Source organism: Staurois parvus, unplaced genomic scaffold (genome assembly GCF_062004578.1).
Source record: "Staurois parvus isolate SC_StPar_1 unplaced genomic scaffold, SC_StPar_1.0 ptg000539l, whole genome shotgun sequence".
Classification (NCBI taxonomy): Eukaryota; Metazoa; Chordata; class Amphibia; order Anura; family Ranidae; genus Staurois; species Staurois parvus.
Genome location: NW_028318335.1, coordinates 420,668 through 439,458, shown reverse-complemented (window position 1 = coordinate 439,458; position 18,791 = coordinate 420,668). Strand labels below are relative to the sequence as shown.

The following is an 18,791-nucleotide window of genomic DNA, read 5'->3' as shown; positions in this document are numbered from 1 at the left end:
CTTTATATGTTTTTCCCTCTCCAATCAACTTTGTAATCAAGGTACGCTGTTCTTCTGAACAATGTCTGGAACGACCCATTTTCCTCAGAATTTCAGAGAGAAATGCACTGTAACCAGCATGTCCAACATTTGCTGCCTTCCTTCCTTAAATAAGGGCAATAATTGCCACCTGTTTTTCAAAGAATGAATGACCTCACTAATAGAACTCAATGACACAGAATCAGCAGCATGCATGTCATGACTTGGGTCTGTTGGATTTCTATTACTCTGGGGGTGTCTCCAGCAGCCCTCCCTCCTGATGGGACTGTCTGCTGGTGTGAAGTTTGAATACCTGTGTGTCTCTTGTTACTAAATGTAGATTGCCGCACCCTGTGTCATTATGCAGGGAGGGGGGATTGTCCCCTGAGTGTATATATCTTGTATCTGTGTTCAAATAAACTAGTCTACCTCCTGGTTTACTTCAAGACTGGTGTCGTCTAGTCTTGTATGGTCGGCTGTGGTGTCTGTCGGTGTTCAGACGGGGAAGTGGTATCCTAATGGAAGTACTCAGCGCAGTCTGGGTCGGTTCCCTTACAGTTGGCGTACAACCAATCAGGGACTCCCAGACTGAGATTTACACCGACCCGTCTGGAAAGGCAGGGACCTGATATTTCTCTGCTGGAATTCAGGAACACATGCAGGTCTTGTCCCCAACCGTGGGATTCGATAATGAAAAAGAAAGAAGAACCCTTACCCAAGGACAAAGAGGGATAAAATGCTGCTTTATATTAGCAAGCATCAGTTTTCACTAGACTCATTAACTGGTTTCGTGTTCACAGGGCCGTACGGGACCCAGGCCAGCGGGGGGACCCAGGCAGCTGTGGGCAGGAAGGGTGAACAGGGAAATTACTGGAACCAATCCCTTGTATGACTCTCCCTGTAGCAGCTGAAAGCTGGTTCTTCTCCTCTCCCCCTCCCCTGCAGCTGGCTTTCAGCAGTTACAGAGAGAAACATACAGGGGATCGGTTCCAGTAATTTATCAGCCCCTTCCGTTCCTGCAGCAGCTGAAAGCCAGCAAGAGGAAGAGGAGAAGAACCCAGCTTTCAGCTGCTGCAGAAGGAGCCACACAGGGGAACGGTTCCAGTAATTATTCCCCCCCCCCCCATACTGATCAATCTCCCTGCCCATATCTGAATGACTCAGCTGCATGGGCCCCACATAGGAGGACTGGTGGTACCCCCTTATCTACAACCCTGGCTTCAGGGGAGAGAAAGGATTGCCAACAACGGCTGGGCCATGGATTCCTATGGATGATGCCATGGCTCCTGGGACTCCTAGCTGTTGGTGAGTGCTCCTTTCTCTCCCCTACAGCCGCTGCTCATTGACACGTGATGAGACTTTATCTTGTTGGCTTTCTCACATCCTCACCCCCACCCCCTTATGTACACAGTTATCTGGGAGAGGGATCTAGATCATGAAACTGAATCTGAAAACTGGTGGGGGGGGGGGGGGCGGTGTCAGATACCTTCCCATCCCTCTTATGAACTCTTCAGTTCTTTGGTTCTTCCTTCCTCCCTTAGCATCCCATCCCAATCCTCTGTATAGTCATGGCCAAAAATGTTGGCACCCCTTAATTTCCTTCCCATCCCTCTTATGAGCTCTTCAGTTCTTTGGTTCTTCCTTCCTCCCCTAGCATCCCATCCCAATCCTCTGTATAGTCATGGCCAAAAATGTTGGCACCCCTTAATTTCCTTCCCATCCCTCTTATGAGCTCTTCAGTTCTTTGGTTCTTCCTTCCTCCCTTAGCATCCCATCCCAATCCTATGTACAGTCATGGCCAAAAATATTGGCACCTTTGAATTTCTGTCAGATAACGCACCACTTTGCCCAGAAATTGTCGCAAGTACAAATGTTTCGGCATTCCCATGTTTTTTTTCCTTTGTTTGTATTGGTATGACACAAAAAGTGGAGAAAGAAAAAGCCAAATCTGACTCATTCCAGCAGCATAAGTATTAAAAATAGTCCATGTTGGCTGAGAGTGAAGTTCCACTTTAACCATCTCTGACAAGAGAAGTACAAGCTCATTGTTATTTCCTAAAAAAAAAAATGCTGAATTTTTTTGCTGACAGAAGTCCGGAGGAAGGGAAAGTGAAAGAGGCTGAAGAGTTTATAAGAGTGGAGCCAGGAGACTGGAGGAAGCAGACACAACGCAGAGACCATGGCTGATGCTCTGGAGACGGGTATGACAACATATTGTTGTAATTGGGGGATTATTGTAGGAGGGAATTATGGGAGATTCATGGCCAGTGGAAAAAAACGATAACATGAACCTTTAATAGTCACATGGTTGGTGGGAAGGCGGGTTTTCCCTTTATTTGGGTGCAATGTTAAAGTTGTAACGTTTTCTGAGTAATAGTCCTCATGCACACGGGATGTTTTTACAGCTTCTATTTTTGGCTTTTGGCATTTTTTTCTACAGCCAGTAAGTTACCCAGCATGTTATCCTGGGCGTTTTTTGGTTGGAATCAGGGGCGGACTGACCATTTGGAAACTGTGGCACTGCCCGAGGGCCCGGGGTCAGTAGGGGGCCCCATGAGATGCCCCTGGTACCTTTTTCATAGGCTTTTTTGAGTTTGGGCAAGGACACAGGGGCCCCATGATCCCCTATTGCCCGGGGGACTCATGATCCCCTATTGCCCAGGGGGTCAGTAGGGGGCCCCATGAGATGCCCTTGGTACCTTTTTCATAGGCTTTTTTGAGTTTGGGCAAGGACACACAGGCCCCATGATCCCCTATTGCCCAGGGGCCCCATGAGTTGTCAGTCCGCCCCTGGTTGGAATTAATGGGTTTCTAGAGTTTTTAGTTGTAAAAACGCTTTAACGCTGGTAAGTGCGGCAAAACGGCGTTTTGGGGCATTTTTTTTTTAGCCCAAATTTTTTTTGTGTGTAAAAAAACCGCTAAAAACGCAGCTAAATGCTAATGCTAAAAAATGCCGTCACATCACTTTATACAGGTAAGGCTATAAAACGCCCAGTGTGAATGAGAACATAAGAGTTTTTCAGTGGAACTACATAGTTACATAGTTAGTCTGGCTGAAAAAAGACAAAAGTCCATCCAGTTCAACCATTAAAAAAAAAAAAGTTATCCTACACCCACAGTTGATCCAGAGGAAGGCAAAAAAAACAGCAAAGCATGAGATAATGTGTTCCCGCAGGGGAAAAAATTCCTTCCTGATCCCCTGAGAGGCAATCGGATATTCCCTGGATCAACTTAGGGTGTCCCCATCAGAGTACCTCTTCAGTAGCTTCCATCAGAGTACCCCCTTATATCAGGTATCCCCATTAGAGTACGCCCTTAACTTAGGTGTCCCCATCAGAGTACGCCCTTAACTTAGGTGTCCCCATCAGAGTACGTCCTTAACTTAGGTGTCCCCATCAGAGTACGCCCTTAACTTAGGTGTCCCCATTAGAGTACGCCCTTAACTTAGGTGTCCCCATCAGAGTACGCCCTTAACTTAGGTGTCCCCATCAGAGTACGTCCTTAACTTAGGTGTCCCCATCAGAGTACGCCCTTAACTTAGGTGTCCCCATTAGAGTACGCCCTTAACTTAGGTGTCCCCATCAGAGTACGCCCTTAACTTAGGTGTCCCCATCAGAGTACGTCCTTAACTTAGGTGTCCCCATCAGAGTACGTCCTTAACTTAGGTGTCCCCATCAGAGTACGCCCTTAACTTAGGTGTCCCCATCAGAGTACGTCCTTATATCAGGTGTCCCCATCAGAGTATGCCCTTAACTTAGGTGTCCCCATCAGAGTACGCCCTTAACTTAGGTGTCCCCATCAGAGTACGTCCTTATATCAGGTGTCCCCATCAGAGTACGCCCTTAACTTAGGTGTCCCCATTAGAGTACGCCCTTAACTTAGGTGTCCCCATCAGAGTACGTCCTTAACTTAGGTGTCCCCATCAGAGTACGTCCTTAACTTAGGTGTCCCCATCAGAGTACGTCCTTAACTTAGGTGTCCCCATCAGAGTACGTCCTTAACTTAGGTGTCCCCATCAGAGTACCCCCTTATATCAGGTATCCCCATCAGAGTACCCCCTTATATCAGGTATCCCCATCAGAGTATGCCCTTAACTTAGGTGTCCCCATCAGAGTACGTCCTTAACTTAGGTGTTCCCATCAGAGTACCCCCTTATATCAGGTATCCCCATCAGAGTACGCCCTTAACTTAGGTGTCCCCATCAGAGTACGTCCTAACTTAGGTGTCCCCATCAGAGTACCCCCTTATATTAGGTGTCCCCATCAGAGTACCCCCTTATATCAGGTGTCCCCATCAGAGTACGCCCTTAACTTAGGTGTTCCCATCAGGGTGCCTGCTTACGTCAGGTAGGGAAAATGTCACCAGCACACAAGGCAATGTTTCGGAGTCTCGCAGGACCCCTTCATCAGGCATGTGACCTCAGAGGCCTTTCTTCATTGATCCCCAATCTAAGGGGCATGTCTTTATTGATCCCCAATCTAAGGAGGCTTTTCTTCATTGACCACCAATCTAAGAGGGACTTTCTTCATTGATCCCCAATCGAAGGAGGCCTTTCTTCATTGACAACCAATCTAAGGGGGGCTTTTTCCAGTGACCACCAATCTAAAGCGGCCTTTCTTCATCAACCACCAATCTAAGGGGACCTTTCTCCACTACCAATCTAAGGGAGCTCTTCATTGACCATCAATCCCCCAAGCAGCACCTTTGTTCCAAAGTCTTATACAGTGATACCTCGGTTCATGAACGCTTCTGTTCACAAACAATTTGCTTTGAAAGTGACAAGAACGTGCACAGTGGGGATGAAGGTGACAAGAACATGCACAGTGGGGATGAAGGTGACAAGAATGTGCACAGTGGGGATGAAGGTGACAAGAACATGCACAGTGGGGATGAAGGTGACAAGAACATGCAGAGTGGGGATGAAGGTGACAAGAACATGCAGAGTGGGGATGAAGGTGACAAGAACGTGCAGCGTGGCGATGAAGGTGACAAGAACGTGCAGAGTGGGGATGAAGGTGACAAGAACGTGCAGAGTGGGGATGAAGGTGACAAGAACGTGCAGAGTGGGGATGAAGGTGACAAGAATGTGCAGAGTGGGGATGAAGGTGACAAGAACGTGCAGAGCAAGCATGGTGGTAAAAAGACTCTCTGGGAGTCTTGGGCAGAACACTTGTGACTCCCAGAGATCCCATACACTTTCACTGCGGTTCTCTCCCCTTCTACACTCCTCCCCCCTCCTCTCCCCATTGGCTTCCCACGACCTGACAGCTCTTATATGCCCCTCTGCTCTAGGGGCGGGCCTGCTTGACAAAGGAGGTGGAGCTTCTGAAAAGCGTTGCGGCCCGCCAACACTCCACACTCCTCTCCTGTACATACCGCTCACCGTCATACACTCCGCACTCCTCTCCCTGTACATACTACCCACCGCCATACACTCCGCACTCCTCTCCTGTACATACTACCCACCGCCATACACTCCGCACTCCTCTCCTGTACATTCCACCCACCTCCATACACCCCGCACTCCTCTCCTGTACATACTACCCACCGCCATACACTCCGCACACCTCTCCTGTACATTCCACCCACCTCCATACACTCCGCACTCCTCTCCCTGTACATACTACCCACCGCCATACACTCCGCACTCCTCTCCTGTACATACTACCCACCGCCATACACTCCGCACTCCTCTCCTGTACATTCCACCCACCTCCATACACCCCGCACTCCTCTCCTGTACATACTACCCACCGCCATACACTCCGCACACCTCTCCTGTACATTCCACCCACCTCCATACACCCCGCACTCCTCTCCTGTACATACTACCCACCGCCATACACATCGCACTCCTCTCCTGTACATACTACCCACCGCCATACACTCCGCACTCCTCTCCTGTACATACCGCCCACCGCCATACACTCTGCACTCCTCTCCTGTACATACTACCCACCGCCATACACATCGCACTCCTCTCCTGTACATACCACCCACCGCCATACACCCCGCACTCCTCTCCTGTACATACCGCCCACCGCCATACACTCTGCACTCCTCTCCTGTACATACCGCCCACCGTCATACACTCCGCACTCCTCTCCCTGTACATACTACCCACCGCCATACACTCCGCACTCCTCTCCTGTACATACCGCCCACCGCCATACACTCCGCACTCCTCTCCTGTACATACCACCCACCTCCATACACTCCGCACTCCTCTCCTGTACATACTACCCACCGCCATACACATCGCACTCCTCTCCTGTACATACCACCCACCACCATACACCCCGCACTCCTCTCCTGTACATACTACCCACCGCCATACACTCCGCACTCCTCTCCTGTACATACCACCCACCTCCATACACCCCGCACTCCTCTCCTGTACATACTACCCACCGCCATACACATCGCACTCCTCTCCTGTACATACCACCCACCGCCATACACCCCGCACTCCTCTCCTGTACATACCACCCACCGCCATACACTCCACACTCCTCTCCTGTACATACTACCCACCGCCATACACTCCGCACTCCTCTCCTGTACATACCACCCACTGCCATACACTCCGCACTCCTCTCCTGTATATACTACCCACCGCCATACACTCCGCACTCCTCTCCTGTACATACCACCCACCGCCATACACTCCACACTCCTCTCCTGTACATACTACCCACCGCCATACACTCCGCACTCCTCTCCTGTACATACTACCCACCGCCATACACTCCGCACTCCTCTCCTGTACATACCACCCACCGCCATACACTCCGCACTCCTCTCCTGTACATACCACCCACTGCCATACACTCCGCACTCCTCTCCTGTATATACTACCCACCGCCATACACTCCGCACTCCTCTCCTGTACATACCACCCACCGCCATACACTCCGCACTCCTCTCCTGTACATACCACCCACCGCCATACACTCCACACTCCTCTCCTGTACATACTACCCACCGCCATACACTCCGCACTCCTCTCCTGTACATACTACCCACCGCCATACACTCCACACTCCTCTCCTGTACATACTACCCACCGCCATACACTCCGCACTCCTCTCCTGTACATACTACCCACCGCCATACACTCCGCACTCCTCTCCTGTACATACCACCCACCGCCATACACTCCGCACTCCTCTCCTGTACATACCACCCACTGCCATACACTCCGCACTCCTCTCCTGTATATACTACCCACCGCCATACACTCCGCACTCCTCTCCTGTACATACCACCCACCGCCATACACTCCGCACTCCTCTCCTGTACATACCACCCACCGCCATACACTCCACACTCCTCTCCTGTACATACTACCCACCGCCATACACTCCGCACTCCTCTCCTGTACATACTACCCACCGCCATACACTCCACACTCCTCTCCTGTACATACTACCCACCGCCATACACTCCGCACTCCTCTCCTGTACATACTACCCACCGCCATACACTCCGCACTCCTCTCCTGTACATACCACCCACCGCCATACACTCCACACTCCTCTCCTGTACATACCACCCACCTCCATACACATCGCACTCCTCTCCTGTACATACTACCCACCGCCATACACTCCGCATTCCTCTCCTGTACATACCACCCACCGCCATACACTCCGCATTCCTCTCCTGTACATACCACCCACCGCCATACACTCACTCCTCTCCTGTACATACTACCCACCGTCATACACTCCGCACTCCTCTCCTGTACATACTACCCACCGCCATACACTCCACACTCCTCTCCCTGTACATTCTAGTCCACCCTAACAGATTGGTCAGAAAACCTTTACTTTTCTTTCAGAATCCACATTTTCTATGGGACCCTATACTACAAAATCCTCCCACCAATGCGGGTCATTGATTGCACACAAGATTTTTTGATTTGCACACACAAAAAAGTATTTTTCCTAACAAATTCAACCAAGACCATGTTGCAAAAATGAACACACCCCAATGAAAGTCTTACATTTTAGACAACAAAATCCTAATGAGCAAGAATTCAACTCCAGGTGAGTGTAATTATTCAATAAACAGGTGTCCAGCAGACAGGTGATTATAAAAGGGTGTTACTTAACAAAGAAAACCCCGCCCATTTCATGCTGTCAGCAATGGCACCACATGGAACAGAAATGTAACAAGGCCTGGGAAAGAAAATATTTTCTTTAAGAAAGGTGAAAGCTACAATAAGATTAGCAAAGCTTTACTTATCAGTCAGAATACTGGAGCAAAAGTGATACAAAAATTTACTAAAGATGGAACTTTAACCATCTCACAGAGACGTCCAGGCCGTCCACAGAATTAACACCTCAACAAGAGCATCTTCTGATGAGAAGGGCTGAAGAAAATCTCCATGCAAGTTCACTGCAGTTGGCTAAAGAAGTAGAAAACCAAACTGGGGTGATTGTTTCCCGTGACACAATACGGCGTACACTGCAGAGGAATGGCATGCATGGGTGTCATAAACAAAGGAAGCCTCCCCTAAAGACCATGCACAAAGAGGCCAGCCTAGAATTTGCCAGGGCCCATGCTGAAAAAGAAGAAGACTACTGGGACTCTGTACTCTGGAGTGATGAGACCAAGATAAATGTTTTTGGAACTGATGGCTTCAGAACTGTATGGCGTCGCAAAGGTGAGGAATACACAGAACAATGCATGGTACCTACTGTGAAATACGATGGTGGCAGTGTCCTTCTGCGGGGCTGCATGAGTGCTGCTGGTGCCAGGGAGCTGCATTTCACTGATGGTATCATGAATTCACAGATGTACTGCTCTATATTGAAAGAGAAGATGCTACCATCACTCCGTGCCCTTGGTCGTCGTGCACTTTTCCACCATGACAATGATCCAAAAGACACATCTAAGGTCACTGTTGCATTTCTGAAGAACAGGGTGAAAGGGATTCAGTGGCCAAGTATGTTTCCTGATCTGAACCCAATCCAACACCTATGGGGGATTCTGAAGAGACAAGCTGAGCATCGCTCTCCATCCAGCACCCAGAATCTAAAAGAGGTTGTCCTTGAGGAATGGAGGTCCTCAAGGACAAAATACTAGATGGAGGAGTTGTTGTGGGGTGGATTCATTTTTGCATCACCTCATTGGAGTAAAACTGAAGATTTTGTCATCTAAGTTACATTATTAACCTTACTTTCATGTAATGAGCCGAACAAATGTTCTATAAATCTCAGTTTTGTCAAAATTTTGGAAATTGTTTGTGTTCATTGAGATATTGATTAAAATCTTACTTTTCAAAAGGGGTGGACTCCTGTATGCTGAGCAGTGTATATAAGACTTTAGCTGCACATTGTATATACTATTCAATTCAGATTCTGCTCTCTCCTGGCTCTCATCCTACCTGTCACAACGATCCTTCAGCGTTACCTATAATGCTACCACCTCCCCCTCACTCCCCCTCTCTGTTGGGGTCACTCAAGGCTCTGTCCTCGGGCCCCTTCTCTTCTCCATCTACACCTCCTCCCTTGGCCAACTCATACACTCTCACGGCTTCAACTACCACCTCTATGCCGATGACACACAAATCTATCTCTCAACTCCCCACCTCACCCCCTCGGTCTCCGCCCGAATCACACACCTACTGAGCGACATATCAGACTGGATGTCGCTCCACTTCCTTAAACTGAACCTCTCCAAAACCGAGTTTCTTGTCTTCCCCCAGCCCGGACCCCACCCCCCATTGACTTCTCCATCACATCCAACAACGCCACCATCAAACCCGCCCCGCAGGCCAGAGTACTTGGTGTCATTCTGGACTCCAACCTATCCTTCCAGCCCCAAGTCCAATCTTTAATTAACTCATGCAGACTCCACCTCCGCAACATGCAGACTCCACCCCCGCAACATGCAGACTCCAACTCCGCAACATGCAGACTCCACCTCCGCAACATGCAGACTCCAACTCCGCAACATGCAGACTCCACCTCCGCAACATGCAGACTCCACCTCCGCAACATCGCCAAAATCCGCACGTTCCTAACCCCAGAAACCACTAAACAGCTCATCCACTCCCTCATCATATCACGACTCGACTACTGCAACTCCCTCCTCACTGACCTGCCTCGCCGCTGGCTATCCCCGCTTCAGTCCATCCTGAATACGGCTGCCCCACTCATTCACCTTTCCAACCGCTCCATCTCCACCACCCCCCTCTGCCAATCCCTCCACTGGCCTCCACTCAGTGTCCTCCACCCCCCTCTGCCAATCCCTCCTCTGGCCTCCATTCAGTGTCCTCCACCCCCCCCCCTGCCAATCCCTCCACTGGCTTCCGATTGCCCAACGGATCAAATTCAAAATCCTAACACTGACGTACAAAGCTGTCCACCATACTGCCCCGAACTACATCACTGACCTAATATCCAAGACCTCCTTCTCCCTAGTTCCCTGGTCTCCTCCTCCCATGCCCGCCTCCAGGACTTCTCCAGGGGGTCACCCATCCTCTGGAACTCCCTGCCCCAACCCATCAGATTATCACATGCTCTCCTCTCCTTTAGGCGCACCCTGAAAACCCATCTCTTCAGGGTAGCCTACCCCACCCCCTGCTAACTTGCCGACCTCCTCCACTCTTCCTACCACTACATCCCCCACAGCTATCTCCTCCTGTGCCACCACCCCCTCCCTCATAGATTGTAAGCTCCAAAGATCAGGGCCCTCTTACCCCTCGTGTTTTGCATTGTATTGGTATTGTTCTGTCACATGTTCTGTCCCCCTTTGTAATGTACAGCGCTGAGCGAACCATTGGCACTTTATAAATACTGAATAATAATAATAATAATAATGACAATTACAATGAATTAATTACAATTACAATATACAATGTCAATTGTATATAATATTCAGTGACTTGTAATTGTCACTATGTAACAATACTGTCAATGACCGTTTGTATGCTGATTTTTTTTAGGTCCTGAAAGCTCCCTTTCTTTGATAGAAGATCGTAAAAGGTCTCTCTTTCGAAAACTGAACAAGTACCTGAGCAGCACAGAGAAGAATGGACCTCTAACCATTTACAGGATGTCACTAAATCATGTGAAGGGTCAGAAGATATGGGAATTTGGAACAACAAAGGCCGATAAGCAAAACAAAGTGATCATGATGGTTGGTGAAACCGGATCTGGTAAAACAACCTTGATTAATACTTTGATCAACTATATCTTTGGTGTGGAATGGAAGGATGATCACCGGATCCAGCTACTTTCCGAGAGTAAAGAGGAGAGTCAAGCTCACAGCCAAACATCGAGTGTCACCATCTACCAGATTAACCAAGAAGATGACTTCCGAATCCCGTACTCCATAACCATCATTGACACTCCAGGGTTCGGAGATACCAGAGGGATAAGCTATGATGAGAAAATCATGCAGAAGATGCGAGAATTTTTTCATAAATGCAAATTTACAGAAATTGATGCGGTTTGTTTTGTGGTCCAGTCTACTTTGGCTCGGTTAACTCCAACCCAGGTGTACATCTATGACAACGTTTTGTCCATTTTTGGAAATGACATCAAGGATAACATAGTTTTCTTCACGACCTTCACAGATGTCCAGAAACCAAACGTTCTCTCCGCAATTATGGAGGCTGACGTTCCCTGTGCGAAATCCACAGATGGGCTTCCTGTGTACTTCAAGGTCAACAACTGCATGCTGTACGCAAACAACTGTCCTGAAGAAGTAGACGATTGGGTCTACATGACTCACGAAATACAGTGGAGGATGGGAATGAAAAGCATTGAGAAATTTCTTTTAGATTTTTTGTCTGGTCTAGCCAGTAAAGATCTAACTTTAACAAAGAAAGTTCTAGCAGAAAGAAATGCGTTGGAGGTATCTTTGGACGGGCTGGTCCAAAAAATGGAAGAAGTGACGTTTAAACAGCACGAACTGGAGCAAACGGAAAGAGCTGTGAATGAACACAAGGCGGAGATTGAAAAGAACGAGCATTTTGAGTTTGAAGTGACAGAAAGTGTAAAAATAAAGGTAGACTCCGACGACTACTCAACCAACTGCCATGAGTGCAACTCTACATGTCACCAGGATTGCCTCGTGTATTTTGACTCCCTGGTTTATTTTTGTGAAATTTTTCATTGGAACAGAACTTGCCGAGTGTGCGGACATCGGTCTAGCACACACTTTTCAGAAACGTCTTACTGGCAAATTATGGTTGAACCCAAAAAGAAAAGTTATTTTGATGTAAAAGTAAAATACGAAGAACAGGAGCACAGGGTGATGACTCCTGCCGACGTCCGCGTAAAATTGAAGGATGACATTAAGAGCGCAAAGTTTGAGGCGCTGAAACTTATTCAGGAGGTTGCCGAGATCCTTGAAAGCCTCCGGGAGATCGCCTTAAGGCCAAACTCCATCTCTGCCGTGGATTACATCCGGCTACTCATCGAAAAATAAAGGAGGGAAGGAAAGAGTGGATTCATGGAGAGAATTAAAATGCTGGAAGAAAACATTAAAAGATTTCATATTATGAGTAATATTCAGTCTCGGGGAGCAGGAGTCAGCTTTGACCACATATTGTCAGAAATTGACAAAGCTTCTGACACCTCTGAATAACGCGGTCCCGTTGTAAACATGGAGGGCCTTGATTATGCCGTACTCCATCTTCTTCCTATCTCTCACCTGCTTTAAAAAAAATATGTATTTGGTTGCTGGGATATACAGTTGCAAGAAAAAGTATGTGAACCCCTTGGGATTACGTGGAGTTTTGCATGAATTGGGCATAAAATGTGCTCTGAACGTCATCCAAGTCACAACAATAGAAGAACACAGTCTGATGAACATAATACTACACAAACATTAGATGTTGCCATGGTTTAATTGCACATAACATGTAAACATTCACAGTGCAGGGAGGAAAAAGTATGTGAGGCCCTAGCTTAATGACTTCTCCCAGAGCTAATTGGAGCCAGGAGTGAGCCAACCTTGACTCCAATCAGTGTGATGATATTGGATGTGTTGCTGACACCTGTTTTGGGTTTACTGGTTTGAAGAAGCACTGTCTGATGTGAACCATGCCTCGCAGAAAAGAGCTCTCAGAAGACCTACCATCAAGAATTGTTGACTTGCATGAAGCTGGAAAGGGTTACAAAAGTATCTCCAAAAGCCTTGATGTTCCTGTGTCCACGGTAAAACAGACTGTCTACAAATGGAGAAAGTTTAGCACTGTTGCTACTCTCCCTAGGCGTGGCCGTCCTGTAAAAATGACTGCAAGAGCACAGCGCAGAATGCTGCATGTTCCATGTTCAGCAGACTGTGTTCTTCTATTGTGACTTAGATGACGTTCAGAGCACATTTTATGCCCAATTCATGCAAAACTCCTCGTAATCCCAAGGGGTTCACATACTTTTTCTTGCAACTGTACAGTAGATGTAAACGGGCGTTATACGTGTTGAAGGCCCCCCACCCCTTTAGGACTGATGGTTTCAGTTGGTCATAAAATAACTTTTTCACACCTCTGGTGAACTAGTTGTCCTCTCTGTCCAAAATGTGCGCCTGGCTGGACCTTGAAAGAAGGTCCACTTTCCTTAAGGTTTAGGAACACTGCTGAATCCTAACCAGGGGTGGACTGACAACTGAAGGGGCCCCTGGGCAATAGGGGATCATGGGGCCCTGGGCAATAGGGGATCATGGGGCCCCCGGGCAATAGGGGATCATGGGGCCCCTGTGTCCTTGCCCAAACTTAAAAAAGCCTATGAAAAAGGTACCAGGGGCATCTCATGGGGCCCCCTACTGACCCCGGGCCCTCGGGCAGTGCCCGAGTTTCCAAATGGTCAGTCCGCCCCTGGTCCTAACCTGCAGAGTCTACATTGAGCCATCCATTTGTTGAGGGGTTGTTCTGTCTCCCACAATTATACAGATCTTTGTATGCCTCACTACACTGGGCTGCCTACACCAGTGGAGAGGTGGGCAGAAGATGTCACAATGTCCACCTTGGCCAATCAGAGGAAGCCTTGTATTCATCCATTCACTCTCCCTCATCCGAACATCTCTTCTCTGTCCCTTCACAGGTAAACTCTGCATCTGTGCCGCTGCTTTTCACATCCAGCTAAAACTGAAACTGACTAATTACTATCAATGTGTCTATGGTATACTATAGTGGTGCACCAAAATGAAAATTCTGGTGCTGAAGCCGAAAATTCGGACAGTTTTTAAATTTATTTTTAAAAAATGTAATTAACGTGGCTGGCAATTTTGCAGGGGGCATTTTTGCACTGAAGTTAATGGGGATGCGATTGCGCATGAAAGTCTATGGGACGCAATTTTGCCTTGAAGTCACTAGGGGACATTTTTGCATTGAAGTCAATAGGGACACGACTCTGCATGAAAGTCTATGAGACGCAATTTTGCATGGAAGTTACTAGGGGTTGTTTTTTTTTTCATGAAAGTCAATAGGGATGCAACTTTGCATAAAAGGCTATGAGATAAAATTTTGCATTGAAGTCAATAGGGGCATTTTTGCATGAAAGTTTATGAGACATGATTTTGCATTGAAGTCACTAGCGGGCGTTTTTGCATTGAAGTCAATGGGGACTTGACTTTGCATGAAAGTCAATGAGACGGAATTTTGCATGGAAGTCACTAGGGGATGTTTTTGTATGAAATTCAATGGGGACATGACTTTGCATGAAAGTCTACGAGACGCAATTTTGCATGGAAGTCACCAGGGGCGTTTTTTTCATGAAAGTCAACAGGGACTCGACTTTGCATAAAATTCTCAGAGACGTGATTTTTCATTGAAGTCACTAAGCAACGTTTTTGCATTGAAGTCAATGGGGACACAGCTTTGCTTGAAAGTCTATGAGACAAGATTTTGCATCGAAGTAACTAGGGGGTGTTTTTGCATGAAATTCTATGAGACATGATTTTGCATTTAAGTCACTAGGGGGCGTTTTTGCACCATTATTGGCACCTTTTTTTCTCTCAGCAAAACGCTGATAACACTATTTTCAGCCGATATGTTTTGGCCGCCAATATATCGATGCATCTCTAGGAAACTCTGCATGTGTGCTGCTGCTTTGTAGCCTTGTCCACAATATTGTGATGTTTATTTATTTTTTTTCTTTATAGTTTTTTTTTCTGCATTGTCTTACCTAAATTAAGATCTGATCCTAATCTTTACAACTCTGCTCTCTTGTCCCTCTTGTAGTCTGATTTGGGTGTGAAAAGTTTGCTCTGCTAGCCATGTGTCTTTTATTAACTCCTGATTTATTAATTGGCAAGTACTACCCTCACCTACCACAGTATAATTCTAGACTACCTTTATGAGGGGGCACATGCTGGGGTGGCATAGGTTGTTTTTCATTTGATAAAGTGGGTTCCTTGGATTAAGTGGGCACTTCTGATCTGCACTTCAGCCATTGCATGAAAAATAAATCCACAGCAAACTACTTTGCAAAACACTGAACAGACTGCAGGTGACCTTGTTTCCCTATTCGGCTCTTTCATGTCTTAGGCCAGCCTTACATGGGTCGTTTTCCAAACGATTTTTCTTTAGAAAATCAGACCTAAGGATAATCGGCCTATTTTTGCTCTGTTAGTGTGGCAATGGCACCGGCCAGAGTTTGTAGTTCCTCCCCATTTCTTTTATCGGGCATGCTGGAAAATTTGTGAAAAACTACCGATTTTCGAAATCATTGGTGGCACTGTCGGGATTACTGAACAAACAATGTTTTTTCATTTGAAAAATCGTTCGCAATTTGACCCATGTATGGACGCTTTACCCAGTCTTCTTCTTAATCCTTCCAATCTGTAACATGCTCTCTCTACCTCTCCTTCTCACAGTTGTGTCTGGTCTCCCTAAACTCACTTTCCTTCTCCTCTCTTCTCCACCCAACAGCATATAGATATATATATATATCACCCTCATCTCTGTCCTCTCCATATTATCGCACTCATCAACGCCTGATCATTGTAAATCCATATACTAATAAAACCCCCAGGATGCTGGGACATGTCCCTTCATGTAAATCACACTTCCATAGTACCTCCCTCGCCCTTCTGCTTCTCCTAACTTCTGGAGATCTACTGTATATCATCTAACCCTGGGCTGCCTTCATTGATCTGTGACCCGATGCTCCCATCATCCCATGCCCTCTGGCAACAGCCGCAGTCCACACAATTTAGTTTCTATTCCTCTTCTTCGCAAAACCAGCTTCCTCTTCTCATGTACTCTTTGGAACTCCTGCTCTGTCTGTAACAAGCTCACCACTGTCCATGAACCTTTTTTTATCAATAACTTTTTCAACCTACTTGTTGTTACTGAAACTTGGCTTCAAGAATCAGACTCTGCTTCTCCTGCTTCCCTCTCCCATGGTGGCCTTCTCTGGACTAACTCTCCCAGACTGAGTGGTCGGAAGGGAGGTGGAGTTGGAATCCTTCTATCCTTACAAAGCACCTTTCAGATTCTTCATTCTCCTCCCTCTCATAATTTGAGGTGCATTGTATTTGTCTACGTTCTCCAATCTCTTTAAGAATTGCTGTAGTCCCCCGCCCCTCTGGATCGGTATCAACCTTCCTTGATGACTTCTCTGCCAGGCTACCCGACTTTCTCTCTTCTGAAATTTCCCTAATTATTCGCTGTGACTTCAACATCCCTGTTAATACTGAAACTCCTGCTACCTCTAAACTTCTCAGTCTAACCTCCTCTTTTGGCCTGAAGCAATGGATACACTCTTCTGCTCACTCTGATGGCAACACCCTTGTGTTCTCCTACCTATGCACTTTGTGCAACCTCTCCAACAGTCCTTTTCCTCTCTATGATCACCACATTATTAGTTTCGCTGTCTCCCTGTCTTCCACCTCCTCTCCTTCCAACCACCTAACATTCACCCATAGAACCCTGCGCCACCTCGACCCTTCTCTTCTCTGCTGTGCTACTAACTACCTCCATGACAAAATCTCATCCCTGTCCTGCCCCAACCTAGCTACTTCTGTCTACAACTGTGCAATGTCATCCTCCCTGGATGAGCTTGACCCCCCCCCCCCCACACACACACACACTACACACAAAATCAGGCCCCGCCCCCCACAACCTTGGCAGACGATACTGGAAATCTCAAAACGATCTTGACCGTCTTTGGCGTAAGACTCATTTTCAGAAAGACTTCAACCAATATACATCTGCCCTCCAAAAATACATTTCCTGACTCCACATCACCAAGCAGACCTATTTTATCACTCTCAATAACACCGTCTCATCCAGTTCCCATCAACTCTCTACCCGTTCCTCTACTGCTTCCACTTACTACATCATTCCTCCACTGCTTCCACCTACTACATCATTCCTTCACTGCTTCTACCTACTACATCATTCCTTCACTGCTTCTACCTACTACATCATTCCTCCACTGCTTCCACCTACTACATCATTCCTTCACTGCTTCTACCTACTACATCATTCCTCCACTGCTTCCACCTACTACATCATTCCTCCACTGCTTCCAGTTACTACATCATTCCTCCACTGCTTCCACCTACTATATAATTCCTCTACTGCTTCCACTTACTACATCGTTCCTCCACTGCTTCCACCTACTACATCGTTCCTCCACTGCTTCCACCTACTACATCATTCCTCCACTGCTTCCAGTTACTACATCATTCCTCCACTGCTTCCACCTACTACATAATTCCTCTACTGCTTCCATCTACTACATCGTTCCTCCACTGCTTCCACTTACTACATTGTTCCTCCACTGCTTCCACCTACTACATCGTTCCTCCACTGCTTCCACCTACTACAATTGTTCCTCCACTGCTTCCACCTACTACATCGTTCCTCCGCTCTTCCACCTACTACATCGTTCCTCCGCTCTTCCACCTACTACATAGTTCCTCCGCTCTTCCACCTACTACATCATTCCTTCACTGCTTCCACTTACTACATTGTTCCTCCACTGCTTCCACCTACTACATGGTTCCTCCACTGCTTCCACCTACTACATGGTTCCTCCACTGCTTCCACCTACTACATGGTTCCTCCACTGCTTCCACCTACTACATGGTTCCTCCACTGCTTCCACCTACTACATTGTTCCTCCACTGCTTCCCCCTACTACATCATTCCTCCACTGCTGCCACCTACTACATCGTTCCTCCACTGCTTCCATCTATTACATGGTTCCTCCACTGCTTCCACCTACTACATCATTCCTTCGCTGCTTCCACCTACTACATGGTTCCTCCACTGCTTCCACCTACTACATGGTTCCTCCACTGCTTCCCCCTACTACATCGTTCCTCCACTGCTGCCACCTACTACATCGTTCCTCCACTGCTTCCATCTATTACATGGTTCCTCCACTGCTTCCACCTACTACATGGTTCCTCCACTGCTTCCACCTACTACATCGTTCCTCCACTGCTTCCATCTACTACATCATTCCTTCGCTGCTTCCACCTACTACATCACTCACTGCCTAGGAGATCGCCAATCACTTCAAAAATAAGATTGATACAATTCGTGAGGAGATCTCCCCCACGTAACACTCCATGTCTACAGGCACACTCCATACTTCTCTCATTTTTAGTGAAAAAGTCTTCCTCCCCCTTGAAATTTTCCACATTTTGTCATGTTACAACAAAACCGTATTGTATTGGGATTTTATGTGATAGAGCAGGGGTCTCCAAACTTTCTAAACATAGGGCCAGTTTACTGTCCATCAGACTTTTGGGGGTCTGGATTGTGGCCATTGAGAGTAGAAATTGTCCCGGCATTTCCC

General features: G+C 47.3%; 1 pseudogene; it reads left to right on the top strand.

Moving 5' to 3' along the window:
* The first annotated feature begins 2,197 nt into the window (after positions 1–2,197).
* On the top strand, positions 2,198–12,624 carry LOC149451439 (uncharacterized; annotated as a pseudogene).
* The last annotated feature ends 6,167 nt before the right edge of the window (positions 12,625–18,791 follow it).